Genomic DNA, 16,055 nt, shown 5'->3' on the forward strand with positions numbered 1-16,055 from the left:
AGTATTTGTAACAAAACACGTGATTTTCCAATCAATTTGACCTAGATTTGCAAAAGAATCGTGAGTATTTAATAGAGAAGAACAACTATTTATAAGATCTTTTTTAAATCTAAAATCTAACTTGCATGCCTTTTAGATAATTATATTTGATTTACTTTACAAAATTGTTTTGTTGAAATATTTCGTGAGTACATTAAACAAGTTGATAATTTAGGAATATTAGCTGTAATACAAAGCCATATAGATTGTAATATTAAGCTGAGGATATAATATAGGAAATAGAATAGGAAACATCAATTCTAAATGATTAATTTAGAAGAAATTATAATAGAAATATTATAAATAACTAGTCTTTAGCATTGTTTACATTTCGTTGTTCCCAACTTAGAAACCTGAATTAGAAAAAATATTAGAATATCTTAAAAATACACATAAAATAACACATGGAGAATCCCAATTACTGGAATCCAAATTCAAGCAGTTAGAGGGTTATTAGGAGAAATTTAGAAGTATAAGTCACTTAAGTTTATTAAATTTTTGTGCAATTTGTTAAGAAGTTTAGCAACTATAGCAAACTCGTTGTACCAAGAGTGGTATTAAGTAAGGTATGAATACCACTATTGTTACTCAAATACTCATGCAACTCACATCATATCAACTACACCCAAAGACCAAAATGGCGAGTAACAATTTTCCAATTATAGTGATACACATCTTGCCCTTCAAAATTGATACCATACTACCTTCTCTGCAACATAATATTTGGTCAAACAAATCAAGTTCATTCCGGTAAAATGAAGCCCATTTTCAAGCTTGACAACATTATGAATAACAATAAATGGCACAAGAAAGTCATCTTTGGTGAAAATAACAAATGACAACATTATGAATCAAAATGTAGCACAAATACGCCAGGGAATTTTGAGTGAAGAAATTAAAACAAATAACGGGTTTTTGTAATCTCAAGGATAGTTCCTCTAAACAAATGATATTGTGACCTCAAGGACAGATCCTCTAAATAATGGCGTCATTTCAAATTGCCATCAATTCGTATGCAGTTAAGAGAATAAAAATAACACTTTCTATTTGTACAAATTTAAAAAAACTTGTTTTAGAAGAACAATTTCATATAAAATTGGAAGGAAAACTCAAGATGGGGACTAACATCTCTAGCTATGAAAGAATAAATCATAATATGTTCACCAATCGATAATAAAAATGAACTAGAATTAAAATGAACTATACTCCTATAATGTGTTTACTTTTCTCTTAAAATTAAAATGAACAAAAAATGACCTTAGTTTATTATTATCATTTTTATTATTTGTTATAATAATTGTGATTATTATTTTAAAAAACTTATTGTTGTTAATAATAATAATAATAATAATAATAATAATAATAATATCACCACCACCATTGTTGTCATCGTCCAAAGTACATAACTCTGGAAATAAAAACAATGCTACAGGGTGCGGGCTATGACTATAGTATTGGAACAAACAAAGATTAACTTCTAAACTAGTTCCAAAGTAAACTTGCATCTCACTCCTTTCATTCCCACCCTTTAACAGATGGATTAAATAAAAATGAAAACATTTTAACTCCAAATCGAACTATACTGATTCTGTTGACATCTTGAATTAAATTTTATACATTCCAAATAATAAAGAATTTGAGGACCACAGGTTATCCCAAATATAGAGTTACTAGTGCATGGACAATCATACATTCTCATTCAATATAACCTGGGTAAATGTATCAGAACACAATAAAAGTATGTTATTCACAAAACTCAAATTCTTCAATGCATATAACCAATTATATTGGAAACAACTCGCAAAACATGATCCCACCTTGTCTACAAGCACACATTGGTCATTCCCAAAGGGTTTGATGACTTATTAAAGCACATTTTCATATGTGCTCATCACGTAATCTATAAAGATGAGTATCCTCATTTAAGAGTGCAAAAATCAAGAAGCCGGCATGCAAAACATTCGCTTAAAAATATAATCTTTTAAACATAAGAACATCAACCACACCACAAGTTCTATCAAAATTAATACATCATAACAAAAGAGGAAAAATGAGAGAAAAGAAAAAAAAAGGATGTGACAAAATTCTGCCATCATTAAGTAACATTTAGTCACCCTTTTTCCGGAAATAACATCCCTCAGTGAGTCTGGCACGTCCACCAGTGGGCTGGCGTAGAACGGACTGGCAGTTGCCACAAACCACGACAGTTTGAGAGTGGCTGAAAATAATGGTTCTGAAATTTACCGACAAACCAAATAGTGAGAATCAATATGTATTTATATATGAAAATATAAATAAAAACTCAAGAAACTTACATGTTGAAGCAACCCTAACATTTCGCATCCTACATCAATAATGTGAAAAGGAAAAAGCAGTTAGTGTCACTCCAAAAAATTGTATAATATGAAGAAGAACTAAAAAAACCAAACTCAGCCAGATGCATTGGCACTAATTTAGTAGCATTTTACTTAAGAAGAAAAAAGAGTTAATGACAAGTTATGACTCAAAGATGGAATTCAAACTTATAACAAACATTTAATTTTAAAACAAATACTATTTCATAGAAGTTTACTTCTTATCATCATTATTCTATGAGCAAGACATTTGAGATTTTGTACTTCGAGAAATAAAAACTTTAGAATTACAATATCCCAACCTTTGGAAGAATTGGAAAATAAGCCTATTATCATTCTAACAGAAGATACTCACACAGTAACAACATCAACAATAAAACATTAATAGAAGGCACATTACCATGAAAAAGGAATTGGGTGACTGAATAAGATGCTTAAGCTTGCACTTCTTCTTTTCAAGCTCAACCGGAGGATTCAACAAATCAATATCATTTTGGAGAACCTATTCCCACATTCACAAATAAAAAGAAAGGAGCAACATTATTGAATGGAAAATATAAATATATAAATACAAAAACAAAATTATATTTACAAATTAATTTTTGGTTATATTGATCCCAATAATCTTGTACTTCAATCAACATTATGTATGTATGGTAGTAGCTAAATATTTTACAGATAACTGGGGAGTGTAGGAAATAGTCGAACAATCCTCATTATTTGTCACAAATCTCAAATTCTCAGTTAGGCCTCCATGTCTTCTGTTGCTGACTTTTAAATTTGTGTTGTACATACAAATACAATCATATATCATATCACACACAAAAGATACGGATATGTACACAAGATTTTAAGATGTAACAGAAAGTTCTAGATTACCTACAACTAATGCATATCTAAAAGAAAATCAAAAGTTAACAAGTTAAGATATAGCACTACAAAAAAATCTATATGAACATTTTATTTTTGCTAGAACTAGATTTTATCAATTCCCAAAAACCTACAAAAACTAGTTGATTTACATGAATCAATAGAAAAACAAAACAACACAAAACACATAAGAAATAGTAGCCTCGTAAAAAAAAAAAAAAACACACGAGCATCATAAAATATAACAAATAAAACAAAAAAAATTGCTTTTTTTTAAAAGAATAATATATAGATCAATTTTAAATGACAAACACCCAGAAGATGTAAAGCCGAAAACGCAAAAGGGCTAGTAGTAGAAGAGCGATATGAACTCACCATGTTTGCAAATGCTAAAGGAGAACCAGAAAGAAACCCTAGAAAACCCTAGCAGCAGAGAGTAGCTCAGCAGGCGGTGAGGTTTGAAACAAAACTAAGACGATTATATAAAAATGGGAATTGCGTTGTTCGTCACTGTTGGATGAGTCAGTTGTGGATCTTGGCCGTTAGTTGGGTTTTAATGTTCTGTTCTCGGGCAGGGCCTTTTGGGTCATCATATGGCCTTTATATAAAATGCGTTTCACCGACTTTTTAAGTTTCATTTCTTGAAGTATCGCAATTAAATTTATAAAATACACAAGCCATGCGTTAAAATTAACCATGTTTCCATCAAATTTCACTTTTAAAATTTTATTTTTCTTAAATTTTTTATCTCGATAAATCTGAACTCTATTAAATTTTAAATGGTACTGCAAAAACGAACATAAGACTTACTTGCACGGGTTTTTCACATGGTGGGATTCGCCTTCATTGGCCTCACAAACATGAGATCAGCCATAAGAACAAATTGGCTTCATAGCATATCTTCTTTATTGTAACATTGCTCTCACTTTTTCACTCCTTTTTCTTCTTAACAAAGTTCAAGTTGGATACTCATATAAAAGAATATTGGAAATAAATTTATATTTTTCAGTTATTTTAAGATATATTATTTGCAAAATATATATAAAATGATTTTTACGCTTGACTCTATTTGCTACTGGTTGTAATGCATTGGTTTGATAAGTTCAGCCTTCTTTCCCACTTATTTCAGATAACAATGTCAAGATTCTTACAGAAAGAACCTTCACTAATTACTCATAAGCATTTCTTATAAGAAAGCTTCGTTTTACAAACAAAACTCTATATGTAACCTACAATCTTTCCTTCTTGGCAGGCATTAGTTTTATCACCACTGTCGTAATGCTTGTTACTCGAATGCTCATGCAACTCACAGCATATCAGCTACAACCAAATGACAAAATGTCTAGCATAACAATTTTCCAAGTACGTGGATATACATATTGACCTTCAACATACATCTTGTCCTTCAACGTAAATAGCACACTAGCCTCTCTGCAATAAAATATTTGCTCAAACAAATCAAGTTCATGCTGGTAAAGTGAACCCCATTTTCAAAATTCTAAAACCCTTCTAAAACTACATAGTTACACATCTTATACTGTCACTTACCAAATGGCATAGGAAAGTAACATTTGGTGAAAATAACAAATGACAACATCATGAACCAGAATTTAGCACTAATACACAAGGGAATTGGAATTATTAATCAATGAAGCTTCCTTGAAGTTCAATCTGTCAAATGGTTCTCACTTTTCGTATCCCTACCCAAATTTTATGATAAATTGTCTCCTGAATATACATATTTATCATTGAAAGTCATAGTTTTAGCTCATTGGGATTAAGCGATTACTTTGTTATTTGCCCTTTTTTTTCAGCGGGACCGGGGGTGGTGGTGGAAGGATCATCAAGTGATTAATTTAGTGCACAGAAGTTATGTTGAAAAGAAAAATATCATCGTCTAATTTTAAAAAGATAAAACATTGCTTCAAACATTTTTTTACTCTATAACACTGCTTCTGATTTGCTTATTCCAATGTCTAACATATGTGTAAAAGAAAATTTTTAGTTAGTTACACTTTTTTACACAGATACTCAATCATTTATTTTATGTAAAGCAATGGTGCTAGTTTAGCACGCAATTAGCCACAAAGGTATATTACATTTTAACTATCTATACGTTTCCAAATATACAAATATCAGTAGTATTGACAATAATATCTCCATTAATGGCAGAACAATGAAGAACATGGCTAAACAAAAGGAGATTGAATTTCCTTCACTAAAGGTGGAACAATATTGAAGAAAATGGGCAGACAAAAAGGAGATTGAATAAACTCATCAGATGAAGGTTACTCGAAATTTAATCTACCATAAAAGTTTTACTTTTTCATAACTTATTTGAGATCTGATATCCCACCACCACATGACTTACATATAATTAATTATCATCAATTTTCCTCGAGAGAAGCTCTCTCGAAGTTTAGTTTACTATAGAAGTTGTTCTTTTTTTCATTACCTGTGTACATTTCTACAGAAAGAGTCTTTAAGTGATGCTGACATGCATCACCCTGTCACCGCACAACATTATTATCAAATGAAGCTACCTCCAAGTTTAAACTAACTTAAATGCTCTTCCTTTTTATAACCTATATAAAAATTGGGGATAGCTAATTTGTGTCCGGGGTTTGGTACCCCAATCCTTTGTCTTATAGTAAATGAGCCTTTGGATATAATCCCACGGCTACAGAAGTGACACAGAGACAATTGGAGGTAACTGGAAAAAAAAGGTAATGGGCCGGTAACGTAGAGGGGAAAGAAGAATTTGATAATGGGTCCAAGGTGAGTTAAGAAGACATGTATTGAAACAAACAGCAAACAGGTGGATGCAACTATTGGTTGAAAACAATTTGGTGGAAGCGTGCAACTCTGGGTTGAGCTAAGATGGAAGTGAAATTTTCAAAAAAAGTGACGGCAAATTTTTGGAAGAGACGAGGCAATGCATTGCGAAAGTAGGAAAGTAATTGGTGGGGAAAAAAGGGAAAAATTCCCTAACCCTGAGGTTTGAAGTAATAATTAATTTTAATTTTATCCATGTAGTTTAAATAGTAGGCCATGACACTCCCATCATAATAATAATAATAATAATAATAATAATAATGCTTAATATTATAATTATGACGATGATGATGGTGGTGGCTATGATAAATTGTGTAATAAAGAAAATTAAAAAAAGTAAATCATAAACCAAGAAATGGAGGCTCTATTGAAATGAAGGATAAATTAAAAGATGAAAAAAGGATGAGAAAAATATCATCGACACTGTATTTTAACAAGTTTCTTTGACAGTCCCTATTGATTATTGTAAGTAATAGAAACTATGAGTTGTTTAGTCCATTACAAAATAAGCCCCAATTAAACTGTAATAATTAAAAAATTAATGAAATTATATGACATGTTATTCAGAAGTCCTTATTTGTTTCGGTAAAGTGTTTAAAGTAATAAGTACAAAATAAAAAATAATAGTTTTAGTAGACGGAAAAAATTGTGTTGTATATATGCATCTGTTTTTGGTGAGTCTGTTCTATTGTAAATCCTAATTTGTTAAGTATAAAACATATAATTCTCCTAATATAGTAACAAACGGAAGGTCTTGTAGCCTGAATTAACCATTTTTCTCACTTTAAAACCACCAGCTAGGGGTGTTCAGAATCAAATCTAATCCGCTCAATCCGTCCGATCCTCAAAAATCCGATCCGTGCATTGGTGGATGAGATTGAATTGAAAATTTAAAAATCCACAATCAATGGATTGGATATGGATTTGTCTTTGTAAATCTGTAAAAATCCGTAAAATCGGGAAAAAATATTTATTTAATTAAAAAAGAAAACTCGTAAATATAGCAATGCTACTTACTAATAAAAAAAAATAAATTAAAGTATAGCTAAATTAACACAATATTATATCTTATTCGATAACAATATAAATAAAAAATAATTAAATAAGCAAATATAGCTTCGTAACATTAAAAAGTATAAAGTAAAACAAAAACCCTAAGGCAAACAAAATATTTTGGCATATAACACCAAATCTCTACCCCACCGCATGCACAAGCCATAAGTGTTTCACTTCAGCACTTGAGGTAAATAAGTTTAATTGCTTGCTTTCTTTTCAATCTCTTGAAGTTTCTTAATTTTTTCATGTTACATCAAAGCTCTCAAGTTTCAACATTTAAATTGATAATTTTAGTTAATGTTCATGTGTTGATCTGAACAAATGAATTTTTTTTCGGTGTGTTGTAATTTGAAAATTTGAATGTATTATCGTAGCTTTATTTTTATTTAAATCTTGTTCAATTTTGAATTTAATTGAAAGTAAAATTATTTTTGCATTAGATTTTTTAATTTAATAAATTAATTTTATATTATATTTTTTAAAATTTAATAACTTCGTAGATTGGATAACATAAAAAATTTTTAATTTGCAAATCAATCTAGCAAATAGTGAATTGGATATAGATTGAGTTAAATCCGCATATGATTCGTAGACAAATGAATTAGATTGGATTTGGATTTAGTTTCACTAATCCGTGATTGGATTTGATAGAAAATTTATAATTCACAAAATCGTGGATGAGATATGGGTTGATGTCCAATCTACAAAATCCGATCCGCAAACACTCCTACCACCAACACCAGATAGGTGGAGGAATAGGCATGGACCCCCACTGATAATCAAAGGTAAGTAAAAGATAAGCATCATGTGAAGGGGGACGTGGACCAACATATGCAAATTAAATGAACAAGAACATCCAGTAAAGAACAAAGATTAACGATATATTTCGACCAATGACAAGAATGAAGCCCTCACTCTCGTCTAATGACAACTGCCCCCCGGAAAGTGATAAACAGTACCCATCAGACATCGAGATGTGATAGGAACGAAAGTCGACATCAATATGAAAATTGTAATATTTTCAAAACAGTAAATATGTGTTTGGTAGTGTCATTTTCGAAAACAACTTTGCTAAATATTTAAATCATACTTATAATTAAAGAATAATTGTTTAACTAATACATACACAAACATATCATAAATAATTTAAACAAAATAATTATAAAAATTTAAATGATAATAAAATTTAATTATTAACATGAATTGAAAATAGTTTCATATTATCTTTATTTTTATACTATAATTAAAATATTACAATATCTATGATTTAAACAAAATAATTATAAAAATTACATGATGGGTATCATGCATTACCCAAGTAATCATGTTGCATGAAATTACAATTTTATCTCTTATATCATTCATCTCTACAATTTAGATTTCAAATCAAATCATTCATACAAAAGAATTAAAATAGAATAATAGTTTAATTTACAATATTCACTTTTAATCAATCAGGAATACAACAACAATCAGTTATTTACAAAATTAATTAATACAATGGAATCAACCCAATGAAAACATAGTGGCACAAGAGGAAAAAAAAAGGACATCGGACAAACACGTATCTTAGTGAAAAGGTGATGACAAGAATCATTCATAAAAATGATCTAACAGGAAGTGTTTCCTGTGCAATAAATAAATGGCTGAGATTGAATGTATTGCCACAAAAATTGCCACGAGCACATGCTTTCGGTTATGATGCCCTACATCTTGCAATCTCAAGGTCTAGAGTTTGGGACCATGCCCTTAATATTGCCTACTGTGATGGAAGGTCCTGTTTCAATCTCACATGTCGTTGCAACTTCACGAAATTCATCCTTCTGATTCAAGGCATGAAATGGAAGATATAGTTTAGAAATTAAAACAGAATTATCATCATCAGCAAGGAAATGGGAGAATATATTGATCAATGATCGATCATAGAACCACTGAAACTACATTTGGGATTCAGGTGCTTTGTCGAATGCAATAACTACCCATGAAGTGAGGATGGTTGATAGACATAAGCCATCAAGTAAAAAGTGCTTGTTCAACAAACAAGATGCAAAAACACAGCAGTTACAAACATAACTTGAAGCCAACATCAAAACAAAATTGTGCAAAACACAGAGCTGAAAATAATATATGGTATATATGTATACATAAGTTCCCAGTGTATTTCATATCCAATCACAACCATTTTGTTGTAATTTTAATGCATTTAGCAGAAATTAAAATGAAAAATGCAAATCATCAGATAATAACAAACTACATGTTCCTAGTGTATTATTTATACAGTAAACCTGTAAAGCTTATGCAAGTACCTCGAAAAGATAAACTTGTGATCGTGAAGACATAATGAGAATCAATATTATCATCATCATTACGATCACTTTTTAAAAAAACTCAGGATATGCAAAACCCCTAGTTGTAAAAAAAAGATTAATTCAAATGAGTATATGTCCCTTAAATTAATCAAGCATGTTTGATAGAAGTCATTCTTTCTCTCCCCAGCCAATTCTATTTCAACTTTCAGCTATTTATCTGCCATTGCATTATTTTTTATAATCATCATCCCTCATTCATCCAAATTCTTTGCAACCCAAGTGAATTAATGCGCTTATCTCTTATTCTCAATAACAAGACTTTCCAAATTGTCATTGCCAATATGTTAATTGCTTCTGAGTATGATATAATAAAACAAACGAATCATATGAGCTAACAAACAAATACCAATTTCTTTAATGATGGCTTCACTGATATTGCAGGCAAACAAATTCCAGCTATTCCAACTGCAAGACACAAACAAGAAAGCAAAAACCAAATCAAACATACGGGTCCGCTTGTAATACAGCGTCTGTATCTCATACAGCTAAATTTAATATTTTATTTTAAAAAAAGGCAACCGTTAGATAGAGGTAGATACATCCAATGGTTAATATGCGTGATTACTCATTTTGGCTACCGGATATGCAGTTATTATTTCATCAATTAACTTATCTAAAAAATCACTGTCGTTGGATTGTGATGCCCCTCTCTCTCATAATATCAGCCTTTGTGTTTTCTATCTGTTATTGTTTTCTCCTACATCCGAAATTTTGGATGAATGAAATTGGTATTCAAGAATATTCACCACCCATCACAGCAAAGAGCAAAGATATAGTTGAAGGAGTGCCATTTATTTGATCTGTCACTCTCGCTTCAATTCGTCGCTCAATTTCTCGCGCTCAGCTTCAATCTATCACTCTCAGCTTGAATTTTTCACTATCATGAATCATCTCTCTAGCTGTATCTCTCTCTTTGTCTTCCAATAATTTCGGTGAGCTCTTTCTCTCTCTCTAATTTAATATATGATTAAAATCTTATCATGTCATTAAATATGCTTGAAGTTTCAGTTTAGTTTATGAATATTACTTGAAATTTCAGTTTCAATAATTTGATTTTTCAATTGAGAAATTATTACTTGAAATATTGGGATGATTTCTAGGGATTGATAATTGAATGATAATTGCTAGGGATTGTCATTTTTTTCTTTTGAATAGATAGAGTTATAATTAAGTCATACTGCAATATTTCATCTTGAGATTCTGTTGTTCACAAAGAGGAAAAAAATCAGAAATTAAAAAAAAAGAGTAATGATACAGTCACAAACTCTTGTACAAACTTATTTTGTACAAACTGACGTGACATTAATTCATTTGTTGAATGAAAATATAAATTAATAAAAACAAATCATGTGGGCCAAGTGATATTTAATTCAACAAATCTTATCATGCCACATCAGTTTGTACAAAATAAATTTGTACAAGAGTTTGTGGCTGTATCATTACTAAAAAAAAAAGGTTACATTATCGAGCATCAAGCAAATGAAAGTAATGGGGTTTGTTTTGATGAGCTGCGAATTGGGGCTTGTCATTTTATTGAATTATCTTCAATATAAGTGGAAAGTGATTTCTTCTCTCCAAAAAATTATTGTATATTTCCTTTTAAATTCTAGATTTGCATGTAGCTGATTTTTTATATTCGAATGATTTTATTAAATAATGTGCTGCTGCCAGTGGCATGAATTAATGTAGTCTCGCTAGTATTCGTGATTTGGGGTAATGATCTAATTGAACAATTATATTTCTATTATTCTTATATTTGAGTCCAATGATATTATGGTGGTTTTATGACAATATTCTATTGTTTTGTGCCGCAAATTGGCTAATGAGTTGTGTATGTGCTGGGTATATGCTATATGGGCTTGTTGTTGAATTTGCTTGACTTTGGATGTGATTCTTGCCATGTTTATAAGAAATAGACGCAGGTCTTTGTGTGGTAATGGAATTTTCTAAGTTGCCTTACGATAAATCTAGAGTCTTAAGTAACTATACTTTGTAACCTTAAACCTTTATGTGTAAGACTTGGTGTACTTGGTTGTGAAAGAATGTTAAATGTTGACCTATCTTCATTGGTGAAGATAAATGAAGTTACGAGAGGTTTCTAATCGCTATAATCCTGACGATTTCTCTGGTGGACTTGTAATAATTTTATTCATGGCATGTAATTTGTTTTTATCAGGAGGCCCAGTTTGCTTGTGGTCTCAAATCTAGGGTAATATTTTAAATAAGTTTTGCAATATATGTGCTGCTATTTTTTTTCTTTTTATTTTAATTGGTTTTAATATTATTTGGAGGGGTATTATGATCTGCTGAAGCTTATCAAGTTGGTGCAGCAAGCGGGCCTTTATCTTAACCTTAGGATTGGTCCTTACGATTGTGCTTAGTAGAATTTTGTGTAGGTTACAATGAATATTTTTTTTGAAAAAGACCTGAGAAGACGCTCTATTTTCTTGCGTGTTTTTTAAATGAGTAAAACTTTTCTTTCTTATTTTCAGGGGTCCTGGTTTACTGAAGTACATGCCAGGTATCAATCCCTCTAATATACTAACCCTTTATTAGGTGTAAAACATGATTTAAAACAATTCATAGCATGAGTTCTGTCATTATTGGTTTCAGTGCATTGGTTTTGATCTTGGTTACAACCCCATCAGCCCCTAGTCCTCATTCCCAGCAGCCTGTAATGCCTTTTTTTTTTTAAAGCATTGTACTTTGTTTTATGATGAAATTTGTTTGTATGACGCAAAATTGAGGACATGGTAATAGTCATGATTTTAATGTATGGAGCAAAGGTCATTATGTTGAAATTAGTATGGGAGTTAGCATTTATACTTTGAATGTATTATATATTAGATCCAATTATTTGATTCAACTGAACCTTGTTTAAAAGTGCTTCTAAATTTTCTCATTACAAAGACTTAAGATACTGCGGCTTGCATGTTAAAACAGTGAAAGTGTTTCATGGATTTGATTAATTATGATCTTTGTCAGCATTGGTGATATAAATATAGCATATGGAAGGAAATTAGAATTTTTTTTTCTTGTTTATGAATGCAAAGCTTCTTTTTGAATTTTGTAGATAAGACACTTTAAGATTATCTCTACTTTGTAGGTTATTATTCTTGTCAATTGCTTTGTTTGCCACACTACCAGGCTTTGCAGAGTACTTGTTGGTTTGTATGGATTGAGGTCTAGTGATTTTTTGTGATATTTCTTAAATTTTTAAGCATAAACATTTTGTTTGCTTCCTCAAACGGTATGAATGTTCTGCGTTCAACTTCCCTGTTCAATCATTCGTGTTACCTCTCCAGTTTTTCATTATTTTTCCTTTTGTTTCTTGAGTTTCCGTAGTCTTTAACTTTTCATTTGAAAGGATTTTGACCTTCTTGTTACAGCGTTCTTTAATCACGGTAGAAAATAAAAATACGACTTGAAGCAATAATTTATAGCAGGAATGGAAATGGTGGAAAATTAGAGATTGAAATTTTGTTATTTTAATTTGTTTATCTTTGTGGTTTTACTCTATCTTAGGAATTGTGAAGTTTTCTACTTTAATTTTCATATTATTTTTAACCAATTCTGTTCGTCTAAAGGTTCAATTATGTTTAAGTGGTAATATTAATGGGAACTTCTTTTAGAGTTTCGGCTTGTGTAAAGAAGATTTAGTTTAATTGAATATTTTTTCCCATGTAATTGAATAGCTTTTTATTTTAGTTAGGGGATATTTTAATGATCTAAAACTCACATAATCTTTAATATTTCAGTTGAATTATAGTTATTTGATTGTTAGATTTAATTTTGTTTGTTTTATTGTTTATTGGATTTTTCTGCTTGTCTTAATTCCTTGGATTATAGTTGTAACATGTAATATAATTCTTTTGGGATTGATCTTGTTCGGTTATTCTGTTTATTGATGAGCTTCTTCTATTTTCACCATGAAAATATTATAGATAAACAATTTCATTAGTTGAGTTTTTAGGCCTGTGTAGATCCAACGAGGTTTAAATGGAGACTAGGATGTTGTTTGTGCATTATAATTGTGAGAGAACCTAAGGTTAAATGTGCTTTCAATTTTGTCAATTATGAACTCAATTAATGTTTCCATTTGTTCAACTATGTTTTTCTTTTGGGTTAAGCATAAAAATGACATGAAATGGTTAGATAATTTTCTTGTTGATTTTCCTAGCTGAGAGTGCTGATTACAATGTTATAAGGTATGATTTATTATTTTTGTATATTTCAACACTACTGGAATGATAGGCTTTCTCATTTTAGCTTGAAATTGTATTTGTGGATTTGTAAATTTGATTAAACAACGGATGGATTTGTTCAATATTCATTTGGATCGTACTCTTGTGCACATGTGTTGGTTTATATGGATTGAGATATGGTGTTGTTTATTTGCATTAGTTGTGTGATGACTTTGTTTTTTGGTTTCTTAATATTTTTGATTTGTTAAGCACAAACATTTTGTTTGGTTCCACAAATGATATGAATGTTTAGAGTTGATCAAGGCATCTGTTTAGTTGCTTTGCTCTTGCCTTTCCAAATTTTTCATTATTTTTCTTTTTATTTCTTGAGTTTCTATCTTTAGTTTTTCTTTTGGAGGATTTTGATTTGCTTGCTACCTTGTTGTTTGTTGCAGGAGTAAATGAAAATATTACATGAAGCAATAATTTGAAGCAAGAATGTAAATACAGAAAAATAGAGATTGAACTCTTGTTACTTGTAATTTCAATTTTTTTTTTTGGTACTCTAATCTTAGGGATTGTTGATTATTTTACTCCTATTATTTGTATTATTTTCCTTTGTCCAAATTTTCAATTATACTCCGGTGATTCTATTAGTAGTCCGGCATTTGTAAATGAAGATTCAGTTTAATTGAGTACTTTTACCAATGTGATTCATTTTTCTTTAGTTACAGCTGATATTTTTCTTGGTCTAAAACTTGATTTTCCATTTTTTTTATTTGAAATAGAATTTTATTTTTCAAATTAGAATTTTTTTCAGAGAAAAACAAGAACAGGTCAATCTCTATGATTGTAATTCATAAATAATAACAATTGAAAGTGCTGATTGTTTATATTGTTAAATTTTGATTCAAATTTGTGAAGTCTAATAAGTTTATGAAGTTTTGAAAAGTAAAGAGAGATGGAAATAAGTGCATCAATTTATTTTAAATATAAGTAAATACTATTAATTAAAATGATAAAATGAGAATAAATATGTATAAAGATTAGAAGTTCAGGTATAGGTACAATCAAGTTCAAAAGATCTCATGAAATAATGAAGATAAAAAGAAGGATACTCATTTAAACCAAAAGAAAAAAAAGATTGTTAACAAATTTCATGAGGCAAGATAGTAATAATAACAATTGTAGTAAGAGTAAAAAATAAATAATAATAGTGATAATAATACGAATAATATTTACAATTAATAACATAAATTTTTTTGTTGAAGTAATTAGAAATTAATAAAACTAATTTTGAAAAGAAAATAGAGCGGTAAAAATTTAATTCGAATTCAAAAAATATTAATTCTAGATTTATTTTAGTTTAAAGATAAATAAATATAATTAATTGAATAATCAAATGGGCATAACATTTATAAATATCAAAAGTTAAGTATAAATATATTCAAGTTCAAGAAATTTTGACTTAGATCCCAAAAGAAAAATAAAAAAATAATTCAACACAAATAGATTAAGAAAGTATCAATTTTTGTACGTTTAAACATTTTATAACTTATGTTGTCATAACTTTTAAAAAATTAATTTTATGAGAAACATAGCAATTGCCTGCACTCTTTATGTGCTATTTTTTATTTACTGTCGAAGTTTTCAATAGTTAAGGAAAATATTTAAAAAGTAAAGAGAAAGCTGAAATAAATATATTAATTTATTTGATGACTAAAAATAATCAATTAAAATGTTAAAATGAGAATAAATATGTATAAAGTTTAAAAGCTCAAGTATAAATATGATCAAATTCAAGAGATCTTATGAAGTAATGAAAATACAAAAAAAGGGGACTTTGATTATGGACCCAAAATATTAAAAATAAAATTAAGGGTTGTAATAAAGATTTTTCATTATTATATGATAAGTTGATATTTGCTTAAATAGTAAGGGGTCAAATATAATTCATCTTATTAATATTATCGTATTTGGTACGGGTGGGGTATATGCACTTCGCTATATTTGTAAATCCACCCCACTTCTAAAACATAATTATAATGATTTCACAATAATTTTAAAAAATACAAACCAGTAAAAATTTTGTATAGTTAATCAATTAAATCATTATATTAAAATTTAATATAAGTTTAATTTTACTATTTTATTATTATGATATAAAAAAAATTACCCAAATAAAATATGAGTTATTGTATCTAATAATTTAGATATTTAATTTTGTTACTTATAATCTAATATTTTTAAATAAAATCTAATTATTGTTTCACTACCCTTAAGTGTAAATGACATAAATTTGGTATTTAATAGGAATAACTGGAATTTTATTAAGTTAATTGGAATAT

At 29.3% G+C, this 16,055-nt stretch overlaps 1 long non-coding RNA gene and 1 pseudogene across 1 annotated transcript; one reads left to right on the top strand and one right to left on the bottom strand.

Annotated features, from left to right (window-relative positions):
* Positions 1–1,857: 1,857 nt before the first annotated feature.
* Positions 1,858–3,820, bottom strand: LOC18051347 (annotated as a pseudogene).
* A 6,312-nt stretch (positions 3,821–10,132) lies between these two features.
* Positions 10,133–14,418, top strand: LOC112100743. The gene is made up of 3 exons (XR_002907029.1): positions 10,133–10,455; positions 12,016–12,044; positions 14,163–14,418. It is a non-coding gene; the product is annotated as an uncharacterized LOC112100743 (long non-coding RNA).
* The last annotated feature ends 1,637 nt before the right edge of the window (positions 14,419–16,055 follow it).

The sequence above is a fragment of the Citrus clementina genome, unplaced genomic scaffold (assembly GCF_000493195.1).
Source record: "Citrus clementina cultivar Clemenules unplaced genomic scaffold, Citrus_clementina_v1.0 scaffold_2, whole genome shotgun sequence".
NCBI classification, from domain to species: Eukaryota; Viridiplantae; Streptophyta; class Magnoliopsida; order Sapindales; family Rutaceae; genus Citrus; species Citrus x clementina.